Here is a 21806-nt window from a genome sequence, read left to right on the forward strand (position 1 = left end):
TAATTATCCCAGTTTAATTATACTAATTCAACAGTGTTTTCACTGACATTATAAAGAATAAATGTTTACTCCTACCACATCTGAATTAATTTGCGTAAACTATAATACTCTAATATTTTGGCATGTCTAAAACCATAGACTGGAAAATAATCTTTCACACACTGGTTTCTGACTTTGTGGCTTTTCCAAACCAAAGAACAAAACCCTGTGTTGTGAGTTTGATAATTATATTGTGTTTCTTGTCATGCTGGGATTAGTAATAGCACTGCTATCAAATATTACTGTGCAATAAAATCTGTGGTTTGCATTTAGATTACATTTGATTTCTTCATGTGGAAAATACATGCTCTAATTTTCCTCTTACAGTAAAATTGATAATACATAGAATGCAACATCACAGCTGATGACACTGACTACAAGGTAGGTAGGACTTGTTTTATAATGATAATGCTTGTACTTCTGGCTGTGATTTAATGAGCCAGACATTCAAAAAAGTGTACAAAAAAGATATTTATAAATAAAGAGGCACAACAGTAAATAGGAAAGGAGGCCATGCTGTATGAACAGATTGAATTGGATACAATCAGTACCAAGAAGCTTTCACAAGAACTGCAAACTTAGCATTTGTTGTATGGCATTACTTCCTGGTGAGGTATACAACATCCTCCTTTAACAAAAAGAAAGCAAAGCTATGAAGAAAAAGAATGCAAACAGAACTATCAGAAGGACATCCTTGTCATGCAATTATATTTGATAGAATGTCTGCTGCTTGAGTTTATACTTCTGACCCTCCAAATTTCCTCCCCCAGAAAACCTAAAAATGATCTGTTGCTATTTTTATATCAGTTATGATTTTTAAAAAAAATCTAGCAAAGTACTCGTTTTACAGATATCTTTTTATAATATATCTTAAAGAAGCCTCAGTTCACATCTAGGATCTTATTAACTGAAAAACAGCACACACAGCACGTGATCTCCATGGGGACATTCACACAGTAGAAACTGTGAACAGAGCAATTCTATCAAGAAAGGCACCAAAGTAGAATTACACAATAGGAAACAGAGTGGAAAGCTTATTATCATGTAAAATCCATAACCCTATACACATTGTTATTTTTAGTATGCTCTTACATTAACAAATTGCTGTTTATTAACCATGATTTACTGAATCAGGCATAGCAAAGCTGGGCACTAGCTGAAGTGAAGCAGCTGGATATAAAACTAATGCAAACAGCTATGAGGAAAGTGATGTCTTAACTACTTCTCTGCATAGCTCGATCAACTGGCCACCAGATGAACTTATTACACATCATAACAAAAATTTCACCTTGTATTGCCCTGCAATAAGTCCTGAATAAATACAAATATGGTCACTCTGGACAAACTGATGTATGAAGAGTTACAAAAATGACTCCCAATCTCCACTAAGGACTATGCTATAAATGTTACAAGAAATAATTGTGTTGCAGTACGATACTGCTCTTATATGTAAAGCAACCAATGGAAGATTCCAAAGAGTCTACATTTTTTTCATTGCTTTCATTTTTGTTTTCATTTGCTAAGAAGTGCACATGAACCAAGTCACCAACACATCCTATTTACCTCACCTTGTCATCCTGCCTTTCTGCACTCCTCATCCCCTTGGTTTGGCCTCATCCTCACTTTGTGTCATGTTAAAGGGCGAAAGGTGAAATCCTGACCCCACAGCAGTCAATGGCAAAACTCCCTATGACTTCAGTGGGTACCGGATTTCAACTTGGTGTAACTTTTGGACACACTACAACTAATAAATAATAATAAGTGTCACACACATTCTTATTAAAGACTAGTGAACATTTTTTTCCCTTTTGACTTTAAAGTTGTTTGATTCCTCCTGTTTCCTCCCTCACCAAAAAAAGGAAAGGAAAAATACCTATATCTAGCCGTTAAAACATTTAATTAGCACTGCTTTTAACAACACTAAAGATAAGTATTCACTCCCTAAGACCTTGAGAAATCTGAGTTGGAGACTTCCAGTTGCCTCTGGAATCAACAATGTAAGTAGAGCTGCACAAATGATGACATTTTCTGTACGTAGAGCTTTGTGCAAATGTTTGCTTCAGTTTTAGTTTTTCTGGCCTTGAACCACTGATTTTGTTTTGAATTTTAAGGTTCACACTAACCACAACATTTAAGGAAAATTCACTTTAAACCACAAAGTTTCTCCTGGTTCCACACAGAACTCATATGCAAAACTGAATCCCCATAGTATAGCCATGTCACCAATAATCAGCTCAGGCTTGCTTGAAAATGAACCTAGATTCATTCAAAAGTAGAGATGAACCTGAGACTTGGAGCTTGGATCCAAATATTTTCCTAATTTGGTGTGATGAAGCTGCATTTGGTGTTCAGTTTTTCAGTTCAGACTTTATTCAGAAAAAACAGTTACTAACCTTTCAGAACTGTTGTTCTTTGAGATGTGTTGCTCATGTCCATTCCTTATTAGGTGTGTATGAACCACGTGCACTGTTGCCGGAGATTTTTCCCTTAGCAATGTCTAGCGTCCTCTGGAGTCATGCGCATATGTGCCAGTATGAGGAGTGCAGCTGGCCTCAGACCCTCTCAGTTCCTTCTTGCCTGGTAACTCCAACAGAAAGGTAAAAGGATGGGTCATGGAATGGACATGAACCACACATCTTGAATAGCAACTGTTACGAAAGGTTAGTAACCATTTTTTCTTCAAGTGCTTGCTCATGTTCATTCCATGCTAGGTGACTGACAAGCAGTACCCCAGGAGGTGGGCTCGGAGTTCATGGATGTGCTGACAGCAACAATGCTCTCCCAAAACTGGTCAGTTAGGTGATGGCATAGTGGGACACGAAGGTATGAACTGACGACAAGATTGTGGCTCCGCAGATGTCCTGGATTGGTACATGTGCAAGGAACACTGCTGACAAAGCCCAGGCTCTTGTGGAATGAGCGGTCATGATGGCTGGTGGCAGGGACATTCGCCTGCTCGTAGCATGCCTGAATACAAGCGGTTATCCCGGATGAGATTCTTTAGGTTGACATAGGTCACCCTCACATCCTTTCTGCTATTGCTACAAAGAGTTGCATGGATTTGCAGAAGGGCTTAGTCCTCTCAGTATAAAAGGCAAGGGCTCGCTTATCATCCAACGTATGAAGCCATCATTCCGTCTGTTCCGAGAAAAGGGAGGACCCTGCAAGTGGGAGGTTCTAGATTGACTCTTGAACCTCATGGGGAAGGCTGGAGGACTGGAGCTAGGAACAGTGCCTCATGGTGACTGCGGAGGCCATTGTCCGGGCTGCCAAGTCGGTAGCATCCAGAGCCACCTGGAGAGAGGTCTTGGCCCCATCCTTACCTTCTTCTAAAAGGGCCGTCTTGGGGCAGAGAGTCTTTGAATTTATTCAGGGAGTCCCATAGATTAAAATCGTATCTCCACAGTAAACTTGCTGATTGGCGATATGCAGTTGGAGGCTACCTGTGGAATAAACCTTTTCTTAGTGTCTTTTAGTTTCGGGGTAGAACTCGACCGGCCCTGCCTATGCCCTTCATTTGCTGCAAATACCACCAGGGACACCGGGGTCGAATACAGGTAATCGAACCCGCTTTCTGGCACATAATACTTTTTCTCTGCCTTCTTTAAAGTGGGGGCCAGAGAAGGAGTTTACCATAGGGCCTTGACTGGTCCCATCACCACCTCACTGATGGGTAGGGTCACCTTAGATGGAGCTGCTGCAGTCAGGATATCAATAAGGCTGTGTGATATCTCTCTGAGCTCCTCTATCTCCAAGCCCAGGTTTGAAGCGACTCATTTCAGAAGGTCTTGATGGGCCCTGGAATCATCCTGGGGAAGTAGGTTGCTGGGACCCACAACAGCCTCATCTGGGGAGGACAAGGAGGAGGCTTGCACTAGAAAAGAGGCTCCTTCCTCTTCTTCAATTATGTCCACTGGAGGCATCTCCTGGACTTCATTACTGGGGTCAGGATCCGGGAAGGAGAGGTAGCCCATCTCTCGGAGACCACTGAATAGGAGCAGTGGGAGGAAAGCTCCAGTAAAGAGGGAAAAAACAGGGATTCAAGTAGGACCACTGCATTGGCCAGTGATCTGCTGGCCAAGTGCCCACCGGTGGACCACACTGAAGCTCAGTGGGGCACAGCCTGGGTACCAATGGTCGGCTTTTGGCAGTACATAAGGTTCTCCTTCAGACGCGAAAGAGGATTCCTCTCTTGGTGGCCACAGTGGGGTTGTACCCACTTCCACCTCCATATGGCGCCTGGGTTCTGAGGACCAGCGGTGCGCCAGGGAGCAGGACATTGGGATCAAGTGGAGCTTACCACTGGATGGTGCCAGGGGACCCTGTGCTGGGAAGGCATTTGACGCATGCTGTTCCCTCCTGCTTCTGGACACTGGAGCTGGCAGGTGCCCCATTAGGTTTGGAGGGACCGGAAGAGAGAGATGGTCCCTAGCTGCCTGAAAAGGCTCTGGGGTCGATGGCACCATCAGTCCGCTGGTACCACAGTGGTGTCGGGGGATTGTCCTGCACCAGACTCAATGCCCTTGGCAGAGTCAATGCAGATCCAGGGGCAGAGGAGTGGTCCAGCGCGAATCTCGCTCCTTCTCCCCACCTCTTTCTCTTCTGCACTGGCAAGTGCGCTCTCTCAATGTGCTGCTTTTTGTGCTTCTTCATTGGCACCAGGGATGGAGAACAGTATCAGGAAGAGCCTGGTGCTGAGGGAGCATTTCACACAGACACCAAAGTTCTCGGCATCACATTGGAACAGCTTGACTCTGAGACAGGACTGAGGGTGGCTTCCATGTGGATAGCCTTTAATCTGACGTCCCAGTCCTTTTTAGTGAGGGATCTGAAGTCCCAACAGATTTGGCACGTGTCCTTTATGTGAGTTGCCCCCAAGCACTTTAAACAACTGGAGTGCGGGTCATTCACAGGCATAGGTTTGCCACAGGAGGCACAAGGCTTGAAGCCTGAGGACCGGGGTCATGCCCAGCCCCTGGGGCAAAAAGTACCTCAACGATAGAAACGATATACACTTCCACTATTTGCAAAAACTATATACACTAAACAATTACCACTATGAATGAAGAAAGAGTTTGACACCACTGAGAAGAAGCCTTGCTAGAGCAAGAAAGTGTCGTTCCAGCAACCATTATGGGCAGTAAGAAGGAACAGAGGATGTGGGGCTGGCAGCACCTCTTATATGCACATGGCTCCAGATGACACTAGGGCTGGACCAACGGATACCACTAATGGAAAAATCTTTGACAACAGTGCAATGCGATGCACACACACACCTAGCATGGACTGGACATGAGCAAGTACTCGAGGAACAACATTTGTGAGGGACTTTATGAACATTTTGAAAACAGAAACCACATGAACTCTGTGTGATTTCAAGTATCAAAGTGAAAGTTTACCACCACTCTAATCACAACTGTAATAAACATGCAGGGTAAAATCTTGGCCCTACTGAAGTCAATGAGAGCTTTGCTATTGGTTTCTATGAGTCCAGAATTAACCCCATTTTAAAAGTTCCAGCATAATTAGTCAAGCAGATTGAAGTAATGTTAGCATTAAAAAACAAAAACTAAACACACCATTCTTTAAAATCCCTTTTTAAAAATGGGTACTTTTCATATAAGCCTTACAAACTATTCTGCTACAATGGGCCAGCTTCCACTGGTGGGTAGTAGGCATAAATTTCATGGATTATCAGGTAATGTGTAGAAAAGTTCTCCTGATACAAACTATTTGCTAATGTTCTGAAAAGATTCTGCCTCTGAACTCTGTTGTGCAAACATGTGTTCTGGGGAGATGGAGGAAGGCAAAAAGAAATTCAGAAAATGGGGATAACCACTCTCAAGGATTGTTTCTGCTTTCACTTTCACCAATGTAAATAAGGAATAAATCTATTGAAGTCCATGGGTTACGCCGATGTAAAACCAATGTAACTCCATCAGAATTAGACCACCGGTCTCTTTAAAAGAATACAAGCATGGCTCAAAAAGAATAAACAACACAATAAGATTTCCATGACATTCCAGCCTTCAAGAAAACTTCATATAGACAAGCGTGAATCAAGAACACATAGTCCATCATTTTCCTGAGATCCTATATGAGGGACACAGGGAAAATCTTAACACTACCAGAGAGTGATAATCCTTCAATGGTCACAATAAATATGCTTGTTGAAAAAAAATAGACAGAAACAAAAAGCATGCATGCCTGAGTGACGCTGAAGAAAAACACGCTTGCATGTAGCACAGTGGAAAAGCTGTTCAAGAATAGGTAATCTGTGTGTCGCTATGACTCCAGTAATGCTTGTAGGAGCAGTGAGAACTGTGGAAATCTACTGAATAGGTGATGACTGAGCAAGCTGAAGCTGTATGTTGGGATATCTCTACCCATGTGATAAATTGCCTTTAATATGTACCTGCAATCTGCCTCCTAATCTATCTTCACCTTCTAGCATTACTTCTAACATTGGCTACTTCTAACATTACAAATCTCTGAGCAACTTCAACCCACTACCTTTTGTTTATCTAGCCAATGAAAATTTTCCTTTCCCCCCACCACAAAAGAAAAATTTCTCTCAAAATATATAAGCAAGAAGCCAGGAGAGATTTAAGGTCTGAAATCTTGCAATTCTGCAGAATTATAAGTGGAAGCCTTAGTGTTAATTTCCCAGATGGTGTCTGACCCCCAGATCCACATAAGGGTGGGGGCTTGTTCGGTGTAGATGATGATGGGGAGTATGGGATAAGCAGTACAGCCCTAGGCTTTCCATAGGGAAGTCCATCACACTGACAGAGGTACCAGGTGCAGCTGTTCCAGCCTCACCTCTGTCTAGCCCACCCTTTCCCCAGCTAATGTCCTCCCCTATCCCCACAGAGCCCTTAACAGAGTCCATAAAAGGAAAAGGATGTAGGAAAGGCACCTTATCGCTACCCTACTTCATGGAGGAGAGAGGGGGAGCCACACATAAATACAGCCAGACTCTTTATCAGGGAAGCCTGATAATATCTTCAATAATCATGCCCGAACTGCAAAACATTGCAGAGAAAAGAACCATATTATCTGTGGATTTGTGATAGCCCTCCCCTTTCCACTCCTCTCCCATTTTCTCTGTCCTTTTGGAGATGTTTATACAATGGACCCTTATTTCTCAAACCCACTTAGCAAGTCTCTTGGGATAAATAAACTACACGTTAGTAAGAAAATAAGGTGGTTGTGCTCCATGGGGTGACGCAGCAGAGAGGCTATGCAGAGCACTCCATGGAGCACGATTTCATAGCTGCCCAATCTTTGGCAGCATGGAGGAGTGTTCGAGACATAATCAGTGGGTCCATAATTACACAGATCCACTACCCAAAATACTCAGGTGGACGGGTATCATTCAGCATGCAGGAAAATTCCCTGCCAGCAGGTAGGGTGAGGATTCCTTCGCCCCAGCCCCCGGAGAGATCCTTTGTGCAAAACCCAGTTATTCTGAGCTTCTGGCAGGGGGCCAGAACAAGGGTCTGAGTGAACATTGTCAGGATAGACCTTCAGAGCCAGATTCTGTAGTCATTTCATACACACATTTCCCTGAAATCAGTAGGACTCCGGCCTGGAATGAAGGACTATGGTAATAAGTACACACAGCTTCACAGGTTAGGTATGAGCTTAACTTGGTCATTCTAAATTTGTGCTGTTTATATATAAATAAAATCAGCAAGCCCTGACTGCTGTTCATCCTAACCTGTATTAGTTGATTTATTTCTTATAGGCCTTACCATTACTTATTGTTTGCATTACAGAAGCACCTATGAGTCTCAGTCAGGGACCAGGACCCCATTCTGCTACATGCATACAAACACCCAACAATGAGATGGCCCTGTGGTACAACAGGTTTTGAGCAGTGATTTCAAGGACAGGGTAGTGGCCTATCAGAGTAGCTTGAGGTTCCATCTGTAAAGAGCAGTGTGGAAGAAAGCACAGAGACATTTGTGGGAGAAATGGGCACATAGGGGCATCAGACTTGAACAGGGCCGGCTCTAGGTTTTTTGCCGCCCCAAGCAAAAAAATTTTTGGCTGCCCCCCCCCTGCCCCCAGACATGAGCCCCCCCCGCCCACCAGTACCCCCCACTCACACCCCCTGTTGCCCCAGCACTGGCCTCCCCCCAAAATGTGGGATCCGCTACCAGCACACTGCAGCCGAGCCCTGGCCCAGCTGCGACTCTGTCCCCATGCGGGTGGAGCTGCTGGGCAGCACGGAGCGGGAGTACTTCCAGGTGGCGGCACGGCTACGGGGTGGCGCAAAGAACACGGCCCCCTCCCTGGGCTTCGCAGCACTGCTAGTGGCCAAGGTGGATCAGTTCGGGCTCACCGCCCTCACCCTCGACATGCTGGCGGCCAAAGACCTGGAGAGCCCCCTGGACCTGCTGCTCTTCAGCCTCACAGTGCCCTGGCCCAGCCCCGGCAGGAGGGAAGGCGAGGATCTCCGGCTGCGGGGCTACCTGCTCAGCACCGACGAACCCAGCCGGCCGCTCACCTCCTCACACACTCCAGGAGTCCCCCGCCACCATCGCAGCCCGGGCTCGGCTCCAGGGGACCCCGTTTCCCTCCCTCCCCGGCTCCTCACACACACTGGGTAGGGCCGCCCAGAGGATTCAGGGCAAAGCAATTTTGGGGGCCCCTTCCATAAAAAAAAGTTGCAATACTATAGTAACATGTATTTGGAAATGTAAAAAATAACTAGTGAAAATTAATTTGTAATAATTTGAAAATACACCAAATACATTATTTAAAAACATTAAATGCTTTACTGGTCTGTACAAATTGGTCTGTGCAATTACAAAATGGGCTGTTGCTGGGTGATGGTTGGTGCCAATGGGCTGTCACTGCCTGGAGGTGGTGCTGCTGTTGCCCAGGGCTGGGTGGGGAGCTGGGCTCTGGGGGGTGCCCGGCTCACAGGGGCTGGGCTCAGGACTGTGAGGAGATGGGGTCGGAGGTTGTCTGGCTCAGAGGGGCTCGCCTCAGAGCTGGGGGTCTGGGGTGGGGGGATGGGGTCGGAGGGCGCCCACCTCAGAGCAGCTGGGCTCAGAGCAGTGGGGGATGGGGTCGGGGTGTCCGGATCAGAGGGGCTGGGCTCAGAGCTAGGGGTCAGGGCTGTGGGGGAAATGGGGTCAGGGAGGTGTCCGGATCAGAAGGGCTGGGCTCAGAGCTGGGGGTCAGGGGTGTGGGGGGAATGGGGTGAGGGGGGTGTACGGATCAGAGGGGATGGACTCGGAGCTGGGGGTCAGGGCTGTGGGGGGGATGGAGTGAGGGGGGTGTCTGGATCAGAGGGGCTGGGCTCGGAGCTGGGGGTCAGGGCTGTGGGGGGAATGGGGTCAGGGGGGGTGCCCAGCTCAGAGGGGCTGGGCTCAGAGCTGGGGGTCAGGGCTGTGGGGGGAATGGGGTGAGGGGGGTGTCCAGATCAGAGGGGCTGGGCTCGGAGCTGGGGGTCAGGGCTGTGGGGGGAATGGGGTGAGGGGGGTGTCTGGATCAGAGGGGCAGGGCTCGGAGCTGGGGGTCAGGGCTGTGAGGGGGATGGGGTCGGAGGTTGTCTGGCTCAGAGGGGCTCGCCTCAGAGCTGGGGTTCTCGGGTGGGGGGATGGGGTCGGAGGGCGCCCACCTCAGAGCAGCTGGGCTCAGAGCTGGGGGTCAGGGCAGTGGGGGATGGGGTCGGGGGTGTCCGGATCAGAGGGGCTGGGCTCAGAGCTAGGGGTCAGGGCTGTGGGGGGAATGGGGTCAGGGAGGTGTCTGGATCAGAGGGGCTGGGCTCAGAGCTGGGGGTCAGGGCTGTGAGGGGGATGGGGCCGGGGGGGTGCCCAGGTCCTAGGGGCTGGGCTTGGAGCTGGGGGTCAGGGCTGTGGGGGGAATGGGGTGAGGGGGGTGTCTGGATCAGAGGGGCTGGGCTCAGAGCTGTGAGGGGGATGGGGCCGGGGTGGTGCCCAGGTCCTAGGGGCTGGGCTTGGAGCTGGGGGTGAGGGCTGGGTGGGGAGGATGGGTTGGGGGGGTGCCCACCTCAGAGCAGCTGGGCTCAGAGCTGGGGGTCAGGGCAGTGGGGGATGGGGTCAGGGGTGTCCGGATCAGAGGGGCTGGGCTCAGAGCTCGGGGTCAGGGCTGTGGGGGGAATGGGGTCAGGAAGGTGTCCGGATCAGAAGGCTGGGGCTCGGAGCTGGGGGTCAGGGCTGTGGTGGGAATGGGGTGAGGGGGGGTGTCCGGATCAGAGGGACTGGGCTCGGAGCTGGGGTCAGGGCTGTGGGGGGAATGGGGTGAGGGGGGTGTCTGGATCAGAGGGGCTGGGCTCAGAGCTGGGGGTCAGGGCTGTGAGGGGGATGGGGGGGGGGGGGTGTCTGGATCAGAGGGGCTGGGCTCGGAGCTGGGGGTCAGGGCTGTGTGGGGTATGGGGAGGGGGGGGTGACCCGCTCAGAGGGGCTGGGCTCAGAGCTGGGGGTCAGGGCTGTGGGGGGAATGGGGTCAGGGGGGTGTCCGGATCAGAGGGGCTGGGCTCAGAGCTGGGGGTCAGGGCTGTGGGGGGAATGGGGTCAGGGGGGTGTCCGGATCAGAGGGGCTGGGCTCGGAGCTGGGGGTCAGAGCTGTGTGGGGAATGGGGTCAGGGGGGTGCCCAGCTCAGAGGGGCTGGGCTCAGAGCTGGGGGTCAGGGCTGTGTGGGGAATGGGGTGAGGGGGGTGTCTGGATCAGAGGGGCTGGGCTCAGAGCTGGGGGTCAGGGCTGTGAGGGGGATGGGGATGGGGCCGGGGGGGTGCCCAGGTCCTAGGGGCTGGGCTTGGAGCTGGGGGTCAGTGCTGGGTGGGGAGAATGGGTTTGGGGGGGTGCCCACCTCAGAGGGGCTGGGCTTGGAGCTGGGGGTCAGGGCTGGGCCTGGGGGGTAATGGGGTCGGGGGGTGCCTGACAAACACCTCCCTGAGACCCCCCCATCCAACCCCCCCTTCCCTGGCCCCTGACCACCCCCTCCCACAGAACCTGTGCCCCCTCCCTGCCCCCTGAGTGTTCTCGGGACTCCCTGCCCCTTAGCCAACCCCCCCACCCCGGCTGCTTACCCCCGGCTCACCGCACGGCAGCCGCATGGCTCCGGAGGGGGCTGAGCTCTTTCCGGCTCAGAGCCACGTGGGGACGGGGCGGGGCCGCAAGCTCCAGGCTGAGCTCAGCTCCCTCCGCTCGGCCCGGAGCTCGCAGCCCCGCCCCCTCACCACGCGGCTCTGAGTGGGGCGGGGCTCAGCCCCCCCCCAGCCAAGCTGCTGCCGGGCTGTTTAGGACCCGGGGAACAAGCGGAGGAGAAGCGGCCCGTCCCCTGCAGCCAGGCGGGGCCGCGCTACCGGTAAGGGGCTATCCCTCTCCCCCAAGCGGAGCCGGTAGCGCGGCCCTGCCCGGCTGCAGGGGACGGGCTGCTCCTCGGCTCGCAGCGGCAGTATGAGCTGGGGCCCCAGCCCCAGCCTTTTGCCGCCCCCTATATTTTGCCGCCCTAGGCAGCAGCTTGTTTTGCTGGTGCCTAGAGCCGCCCCTGGACTTGAATGCCTATCAGAGTGGAGAGTGTGTAATTTAGGGTTCCGTTGTTCATTCATTAGTTCCCTTTTTAACTTCAAATAACTCCATCCTCAACAGCCACATATCTCCACCATAATTAATGTGCAGCTTTAAAACTACAAATAAAAATATAATACTCCAAGGTACATGCAGATTTTAATTCTGTAATCTCAACCAAAAATAAAACCACATATAAAACAATCACAAAGATCACGGCCCACCCATTTGCACAATGTTACCTAAATATTACAGAAAAACAACTCTCTGAGGCAGCCATGAACTGGAACCAGAAAGCACAGCCCACTTACTCACACCAAACCAAAACCATATACAGAACTACAGACAATGTAATTTATGAAAGTCAGAGCAACCCTGTATCAATCAATCATTGTAATACATGCACATGTAAGCAACAAACACGCTCTGAGTTAAGGTTGCCTGTCAGTTGTTCAGGATGAGATTAGCGATACCGGAGCTCAGAATGGAGCAAAGGAGACGGATGAAGTTGGAATAGGAAATTGATGAGAGGAGTGTGCATGAGGTGGCTGAGTGACTTACCTGATTATTTCCTTCCTTTTTACATTTTCCATTGGTGGAATACGCAGGCTAGCAACTTTGGACCTGATTCTCATTTATACTCATCCCTTTTACACTTTTCTGTGAGTGTGAAAGGCATCAAAGTGGGTGCAAATATAACTCACTCCCACCCCGCTGCCAGAATGGTGTAAAGGGGTCTTAGTATTAATGAGACTCAGGCCCTTTAGATGGGCACAGTTTTTTGCATGAGAACCATCTAAAACCTAGGGAAAGACTTATTAAAGTGAAGGGAGCACTCACGAAGAAAACTGAACATGCGATCTAAAAATGGCTATTTTATTTTTTTCAGCTCAGGAAGCAAGATGTGTGTCCCTTGACTGGTCTCGCTATAAAACTATAGAATCAGTTGATTAAATAATGGCAGCATTTAGGCTTGGTTTTTCATCCAAGACCAGTGAGTGAATAAAAGTTTGAACTGTTACAAGTGAGCCCAAAGGATGCTTGTTCATCAGTTTGAATCTGTTGCAAATAGCTCATTGCAGGTGAACCACAGAATTGCTCTAATTTTTCCAATCTCAGAAAGCCGTACGCTAGCTAAGGAGGTGAGGCATATCATGAGTTTACTGCCCAAGGAAAAGCGGGCTAACAAACACTATTTTATTTCAATGGAAATTTAATTTTGTGTTTGTAAAGATCTGAAAATTAATCTTTGGATGTAATTAATTTAGTCCACATTACGTATTTTTTGTTTGTTTTTAAAGAATGTATGGAAAACATGTATCTAAACAAAAGCCTGAAATTAAAATCAACAACAGAAAAATTAGGCTGTCTGTTTGCTGAAGATAAGTATTACAGATTCAGTTCCAAATGAATATATATTCCCAAAATTAACATTTTAAACTGCTTCTCAATTCAGCCAATGTGCTATAAAGTGGAAAATGCATATACTATGTGTGACAATTATAAAACATTGCTGCAAGAATTAAGTACATGCACTGATTTTTATGAGCCAACAGGGATCAGAGATGGTGAATTAAAAGTAAAGTAATCTTGAAAACTACAGACATCCCATTTTCTCTGTATTAAAGAGAAGACTATTTTGAATAAGGCAGAAAAGACAAGGCACTGCTGCTTCATTACCAGTTCAGGGTTTAGTTATGATGTAGAATATTTACTGGATAATAAAACCTATACAACTCCTGCAGCATCTGCTTTTATCAGAAACTCACCTGTTTCCAGATAGAGGATAGTGCCTTGTAAATCCACTTCGATAAGGAAATTATAAAAACCCCTTGAACGTGCAAAGCCAAGCATTCAACCCTTGCCACCAGTAGACACTGCTCTTAAACAAAATGGGAAGCAGCCTTAGAAAGCATCCAGATAGCACAGAAAATCTTAGTCTCCCTGTAAATCCAGCAAAAATGCAACTCATTCACTTGTATGGATCTCTTTATTGCAGTTGACACAGGCTTGCCCAGGGGACTAACTTGTTGTTCCATAAAGATCCTTAAATAGGCACTACTGATGAAACATTTAATCCAAGCCCTAGTATCAAATGGCTGCTATTGCCAGTGACAGTGACAGAAAAATCTATTTGCCAATTAAATAATTGCATACAAAGCTATGACTGTTTATTATGCCTTTTAACATAGTTCAGCTGTTCTGGAACATATCCATCAAGCTTCACATTTTTCAAAAACAAAGAGCATTCCATGTAATGTATACAGAACATGTATTAAACATCTATTTGGCGAGATACACCTTTTTCACTTATTTATTTGGGCAGGGAATATATTTTGCACCCAAAATGTCATTTATATTATTCAAGCACATGGATTGCTTTTGACCTCTTTCTGTTGATAATAAACTCATGATTTATATTTACAACATATGGCTGCATTTTTTTAAGTTGTTGAAAAAACATTTTTAATATATGTTATGTTTGGTTTAAATGTGAAGAACAGTACAAAGACTATTAATTTTATGGAAACCAGGGAATATATTTTGATCCCATGAGTCCAATAAAACTCCAAATAAATGTCCTGTAATAAGAAAAAACCCACACAATTTATTCTAGTAAAGATGAACACTTATTTTTGAACTTTATTTCATTTGGACTTCAATCAAGCTTAGAAATAAGAACACAAGGGAAAGGGTCCTAGTTAAAAGGGATTTAAGATTACAGGCAGCATTATGTCGATATGTAGAATATCACTTATACAATGCACAGAAAGAACACGTTTGTTTTCTTTTTTTAAAACCAAAGAAATAGTTGTTAAGTGACAATAGCCTAATCTAGCAAAGTGCTTAAGCACATGCTTCATGGGCCCTAAATCAGGAAAGAATCCATATTCAGGAAAATGCTTATCACACATGAATAACTTAAAGTCAGTATAACTTAAGCCCATGCTTACAGTTAAGCATGGTCTTAAGTACTTTGCTGGATCAGGTATCAAAAGTGTAACAGATGTGAAGGAATAAAAATATTGTAAATTACAGTGTGTACAAAACTAAAATAAATCTCTGCCCATAAACAGTGAAAAGGACAAACCAAGACATGCCTGTTGCCATCACGGCAGAATTTATTCTGATTTTTTTTTTTTTGCCGAACCTGTAGAAGTGTAAAAAATGTTACATTTTTTTCCTCTCCAATTATTTTAAATGAGGTTCTAATGTGCTAAAGTGCTCATTCATTCTTCTACTGTACCAGGGTTCATATTTTGTGCAATAAATCAGGCTAATGTTATGGATTTTAATTATTGTTTGCAGTGTTTCTGTTAAGATATTTTTGTAATGACATATATCAGTAGAACATGACTGAATCTGTGCCCATAGCAAGCCAGTTTGAAGGTACTGTTACACAGACTAATAGATTCTGTTGTTAACCATATGAGCTGTGGTGTTAATGTACCAGCTTCTGGGAATTCAGTTCTCCTTACTTCACAGCATTTCAAACAACAGAGTATAACTATGAAAAGCACTATTTCCATTTTGGATTTTAGCATCATTCATGGAAACTATGCATCAGTTCTAGTAGCCTCTTTAAAGTATATAAAATAGACTGAAATTGTTACTGGCTAGCCTTCCTGGTAGTGAGCTTCAGTTAAAGAGCTTCTGTGAAGTAAAACAATTCAAAGTAAAACAAACATCTTAAATATGCTGCTGCATCAGAGGTTCGTGAAAAAATAAACTGTAGCATTCTTACCTTTGACTGCATTAAAATTTAGCTTCTAAATTACAAGCTGTTGTTTAGTAAATAAAGTGAATGTTATGTAGTATGAAAATAGCTTACTTCCCATGCTGTGTGGTTATTTATATGGGATAAGGTCCAGGATGTCAGTGCTTAAAAACTTTGATTGCCTCTTGACTTCCTTTATTTCTCCCTACTGGGCAGAAATTTCTAATCACAAAAATACCTCTCGTAAATCCAACTTACTTATACTCAAATTCTGGCACAACCGCCGTGTTGTAAAAATATTTTCTGAGCAGTCACAACCAGGATCCCTTATAAAAGATTTGCTGCTGACAAGCTAATTTGTATGAAGAATACAAAAATATATCAGCCTGCAGAATCCGTTAGGCACCAATTGTAAGCATTTGAGTAGCCCCACTGACTTCTCACATGTTTTAAATTAAGCCCATGCTAAAGTGCCCTGCTGGATAAGGGTCAGAATGCTCAGCACCCTGAGCCCGTAGTGAAGAATTGATCACCTTTTTCCTATTTGTAGAGGTTACTTATAGTTGATTTCAGAATCCTGCTATCAATCTTTGTGATTTAAAATCTCTCTGTGAACCTAAAAAGTTTCATAGGCTTTTTTTTAAGTTTTAAATACGGCATTTTTGTCAGCAATCCCACCTGAGTCTCAGCAACTGCACTTTTAATTATAGAATAAATCTTTACAAACGCTTTGCTCTGGCAAATATTCAACAATCGTACTCTTTTCTTATCTATTGCTTTAAAAGCTTCTGTTTTAAAGCAGTAATATTTCAAATATTCTTTTCTACTATGACTCTAATCTCTGATTTCTGAAATTATACTGGCCACTAGGTTCAAATAACTTTGAAGTGCCAAATCTATTTGAATAAATATCCTTCAATGCAATTAGCAATGCATAAACTATTCTTTTTTGATGTATCACAATGAATACATTAGCTTTAACATCTATTCTCTTGATAAGTCATTTTGAGGTGGTCCACTTTTGTTTTCCTTACTTTCACAAACATGCTTGCAGCCAGTAAGAGACTCTTCACTATGATTAATGGCCTCCCATTGGGTATACAGAAAATTTCCCAGCCTGGTTCCCTTGAGAATGCGCCACTACATGGATTTCTAGGCAAAGCTAGATTAAAAGAGGAGGAGCAATAGCTATAGTCCACCTACCCCACAGCCATCAATTATATATAGTTATAAATCAAAGTTTGAGCCAGAACAAAGACTAGTGTGGCAAACAAACAAGGGCGTTCACAGCAAATTGTTTTGAAGCAGAATAAAACTCTTGACAGAAACAATGGGGCTAGTAAAGCCACTGTCAATATCACTATAAAGTTCTGTTGATTTATTAAAAATTAGACACAGTGTATCCAATTACTGCTGAATTAACTGAAACAGAAAGCAGCAAGTGGGAAAAAAGAAATAAGCAGTGAGCTGGTTTTCCTTCTCTTTCTTTCCCTCTCATTTTTTTAAAGGAAAAAAAAATGAAGCAATTCCATACTGTAGCTAGTTGAATACTGGAACACAAATCAAAAAAGTATCCATCTGAATTTTACTACTTTAGATTTGTGATTCTTGGTTGAAGCTCTCTCTTTCATGAACCAGTGGTATATGTATCTCATTCATATTTCATCTTCTTGCCTGTTTGCTTTCTTTGCTATTTTTGCTGCTGTACTACAGATGATTTAGCTCTTGTTTCAGCTATATTTAAAATAACTTTCAGACAAAATCCAGTTTTAAAAGAGAGACTGGAGAAAACCGTAGTGATATGGAGAAAAAAGTAATATCGGGGTCTTCCTTGATTATTTTCTTTCTTTTCAAGGCCCTGCTACTTTAATGATTCTTTGGGGAGGGGAGCTTGTTGGTTTGTTTTAAAATTTATGCATGAATTAGATGCTTGTGAAAGTGAGGGACTGGTAACACTGACTTGAATCACATATAAGTAGGCTTGGTAAGTTAGAGTTTTATCAGTAAATGTTAGTAAATGTTGATTTGACCATACATACAAAGTGACAAAAATATTTCCATTCATAATCATTGAAATTTACAGAAAGAGGAAGTAAGAAAAATGCGGCTGGAGAACTTACTGAAGTTTGATGTAAGGATATTTACATTGTGTATTTTGACATATAATATTGACAATTTGTATTGTAACAGCTACAAGCTTTAACTTTTTGAACCTTCTCAACTATTGCCACTAATTACTGTCAAATGCCGCACCCCATAATTCACCACAATTTAAATTAAGACAAATAGAAAAGACACTTAAAAATAAACACAATGTTCATAGAATCATAGAATCTCAGGGTTGGAAGGGACCTCAGGTCGTCATCTAGTCCAACCCCCTGCTCAAAGCAGTACCAAACCCAACTAAATCATCCCAGCCAGGGCTTTGTCAAGCCTGACCTTAAAAACCTCTAAGGAAGGAGATTCCACCACCTCCCTAGTAACCCATTCCAGTTCTTCACCACCCTACTAGTGAAAAAGTTTTTCCTAATGTCCAACCTAAACCTCCCCCTCTGCAACTTGAGACCATTACTCCTTGTTCTGTCATCTTCTACCACTGAGAACAGTCTAGATCCATCCTCTTTGGAACCCCCTTTCAGGTAGTTGAAAGCAGCTATCAAATCCCCCCTCATTCTTCTCTTCTGCAGACTAAACAATCCCAGTTCCCTCAGCCTCTCCTCATAAGTCATGTGCTCCAGCCCCCTAATCATTTTTGTTGCCCTCCGCTGGACTCTCTCCAATTTATCCACATCCTTCTTGTAGTGTGGGGCCCAAAACTGGACACAGTACTCCAAATGAGGCCTCACCAGTGCTGAGTAGAGGGGAATGATCACGTCCCTCGATCTGCTGGAAATGCCCCTACTTATACAACCCAAAATGCCATTAGCCTTGGCAACAAGGGCACACTGTTGACTCATATTCAGCTTTTCGTCCACCGTAACCCCTAGGTCCTTTTCTGCAGAACTGCTGCCCAGCCATTCGGTCCCTAGTCTGTAGCAGTGCATGGGATTCTTCCGTCCTAAGTGTAGGACTCTGCACTTGTCCTTGTTGAACCTCATCATATTTCTTTTGGCCCAATCCTCTAATTTGTCTCGGTCCCTCTGTATCCTATCCCTACCCTCCAGCATATCAACCACTCCTCCCAGTTTAGTGTCATCTGCAAACTTGCTAAGGGTGCAGTCCACACCATCCTCCAGATCATTAATGAAGATATAAATATGTTATCTGTTGAAATTATAATAAACAAATTCAGCCAGATAACACATAAGGGGCAGATCCTGCTTTCCCTGGGCACCAAAAACTCCAATTTACTTTTGGGGTGGCACAAAGAACACAGGATCAGTCCTACTGTGGAGAACTGCTGTCCAAGGTAACCCCATGGAGCTCTGCTACTGGACCCAATCTTGATCACTATGGACATTTAATTCAAGTCCTATCCTCCTCTTGAGTAACAAGCATGAATCAGTAATTGTTCTGTGATATGAAAAGGGCTCAGCAGTCTTCAGCAAGAAATTAATTTTCTGCAGCTATTTGTTAAGCATTCCATTAGCCAACTTATGAGCAACTCTGTACAGCCACTGGCCAAAGAGCTCTAGGCAGTATTATATTTGTCTATGGGTCAAATCCTGCCTATGCTACATTTGCACCTCTCCTTCCCAGTGCTATGAGCCTCTTCAGCTTGCAGCAGGACAAGGTGCTACCTAGCATCCAGGAAAGATCTAAAAGGAAGACTTAATTTCTGTGCCAGCTAGCACACCACCAACCCACTAAGTTTTCTGGCTAAAAAAGCATGGCTGGTCAGTCCCTCCAACCCGTTTAGACCACATGCGGAGGTATGCAGCACATGTAAAAAGCTTCCTTTTTAAAGGAATAACAAAGTGACAGCTGAAGAGCTACTGTAAATACATGTAAATACAGAGGGCCTTATTGTTCCCCTAAAGGCAAGAGTAAGGAAAGGATCCTCTATGCAGATCTACCCAGTGTTACACGAAGGGAAGGACATCTCTGCAGCCTCCTCAATGCATACCCTATGCAGAGAGCCTGGAGAAGGAGTCAGACTAGAGATAATCATAAAATCATAAGACTGGAAGGGACCTTGAGAGGTCATCTAGTCCCGTCCCCTGCACTAATGGCAGGACTAACTATTATCTAGACCATCCTTGACAGGTATTTGTCTAACCTGTTCTTAAAAATGATGTCCCCTCTCAGTCTTCTCTTCTCTAGACTAAACAAACCCAATTTTTTCAATCTTCCCTCATAGGTCATGTTTTCTAGACCTTTAATCATTTTTGTTACTCTTCTCTGGACTTTCTCCAATTTGTCCACATCTTTCCTGAAATGTGGCACCCAGAACTGGACACAATACACCAGTGGAGGCCTAATCAGCGTGGAGCAGAGCAGAAGAATTACTTCTCGTGTCTTGCTTACAGCACTCTAATACAGTGGTCCCCAACCTTTTTGGCTGGTGGGCACCAGCCGAAGGACCACTGCGGCGGTGGAGCACCTGCCGAAATGCCGCCGAATTTCGGGAGCGACGCCTCTCGATGAGGTCACTTGTCGACGGCAAGCAGCATCAACGAGAGGCGTCCCCGCCGAAATGCCGCTGAAATTCGGCGGCATTTCAGCGGGTGCCCTCCTGGGGGTCAGGACGCGGGCGCATTAAGATGCCCCCGCGGGTGCCATGGTGCCCACGGGTACCGTGTTGGGGACCACTGCTCTAATATATCCCAGAATGATGTTTACTTTTTTTGCAACAGTGTTACACTGTTGACTCATATTTAGCTTGTGGTCCACTATGACCCCCAGATCCCTTTCTGCAGTACTCCTTCCTAGGCAGTCATTTCCCATTTTGTATGTGTGCAACTGATTGTTCCTTCCTAAGTGGAGTACTTTGCATTTATCCTTATTGAATTTCATCCTATTTAATAAGGGTGGGGCAGGTAAGAAAGACACCCCGGAAGGCAGAACAGACTAAGTCAGTCAGGAATCAGACAGGAGTGGAGAGGGAAGGAGGCATGCATGCATGCAAGCAAGCAAACCCTTCTTGCTGATTTCCTGCCTTCAGCCTTCTCACAGGAACCACCTGACAGCTTTCCTCTCCTGTTCGACTCCCCTGATTGACTCAGTTTGCTCTAAGATCAGGCCTCTTACACTGCAGGCCTCCCCACCACCGTGGTCCCAGAGCGCAGGCTTCAGCCCAAACCCAAACGTCTATACCACAATTAAACAGCCCAAGCCCTGCGAGCCTGAGTCAGCTGGCACAGAACAACTGTGGGTGTCTAATTAAACAATAGACACACCCTTAGAGCCCGTAGGTGCTGCCCCACCCTCTTAATTGGCCCAACTGGAAGCACCTGGACAGAAACAGGAGAGCTGATCATAGTTCCCCTGAATGGTTTCAGTGCTCAGCAACTTGCAGGACTGAGGTCATAATGAGGTCAAACTGAATATTATATTTTCATTTAAAATATTTTTTTCCCCACAGAATACAGTTAAAAAAACTGCCAAAGACAAAGTGATTTTCAAAGAATTTACTTTTCTATTTCCCCACTTAAATATTCGCCTCAATTATTGATTACCAGCCACCACATACTGTTTTTCTTGTGTCACCAAGGCAAACACCAGTGTTGTACTCACCTCAACAACAGACTGATTCCTGCCTGGCTAGAAAATGATAAATGTGTCACTTTGTTTCAATTTTGAACTTCTATGGACTTTTTAGAAACAGATAAATAGGTTTCCAAATACCCTTGAGCCAGTGCCAGAGTTGATGTAAATTCATGTAGCAAAATTGACTGCAATGGAGTTATGACAATTTCCACCTGCGGAGGAACTGACACTGATTTGCTTAAAATTACTGTTCGCAATGTCTTTTAACACAGAGTTCCATTTTGGGTTAATCTGTGTAGTAAACACAAACAAGGACAAAATACAATTTTGAATATTATACTAGTCACTGTAGTGACAGCTAAACTTAAGGTTGCAAAACAGTTTCCATCCTAATCCACTGACTCAGTCTCACTTTTCAAAACACTCTACATAAGAACTGCGCTGTGCACATATTATTTTTGTTTCCCCTTCTCTGCTAACCTCATCTCAACCAGTTTGTTTGTCTCATCCACTTATTATGTATTTTCTTTCAAACTGTAAGCTCTTTAGGAGTAAATAAGATACTCTTATTTACTATGTTTGTTAAGCGCTCAGCACAATGGGGCCCGACATGGTTGAGGCCTCTAGCTGCTATTGCAGTACAGACTCCTACTAACAATCCCCATTCTGGATCTCCTGAGACTTGGATGGCAGACGCTCTTCTTCATCCCTGGCTAACAACTGAAGAAGATCTGGCCTCAGACTGGAATTTTGGGCTGGAATTTTGATTTAGTAGGAGTGTTAAATGAATACACCCAAAAGGGGAAACGGAGGCAGCAGTCATTTTTCCATGGACAATCAGATAGAGAAT

General features: G+C 45.3%; 1 protein-coding gene across 6 annotated transcripts in view; it reads right to left on the reverse strand.

Moving 5' to 3' along the window:
* RARB (retinoic acid receptor beta) overlaps window positions 1–21806 on the reverse strand; it is a 499718-nt gene that overhangs the window by 327182 nt on the left and 150730 nt on the right. The window contains exon 1 of one of the 6 annotated variants that reach the window (XM_045003218.1): window positions 15335–15426. The exons of the other annotated variants lie outside the window; for them this stretch is intronic. The gene's annotated coding sequence lies outside the window, so the exon portion shown is untranslated. Of the gene's footprint in view, window positions 1–15334; window positions 15427–21806 lie in introns of those variants that run through there. 6 annotated transcript variants of the gene reach the window in all.

This window comes from Mauremys mutica, chromosome 2 (assembly GCF_020497125.1).
Source record: "Mauremys mutica isolate MM-2020 ecotype Southern chromosome 2, ASM2049712v1, whole genome shotgun sequence".
NCBI classification, from domain to species: domain Eukaryota; kingdom Metazoa; phylum Chordata; order Testudines; family Geoemydidae; genus Mauremys; species Mauremys mutica.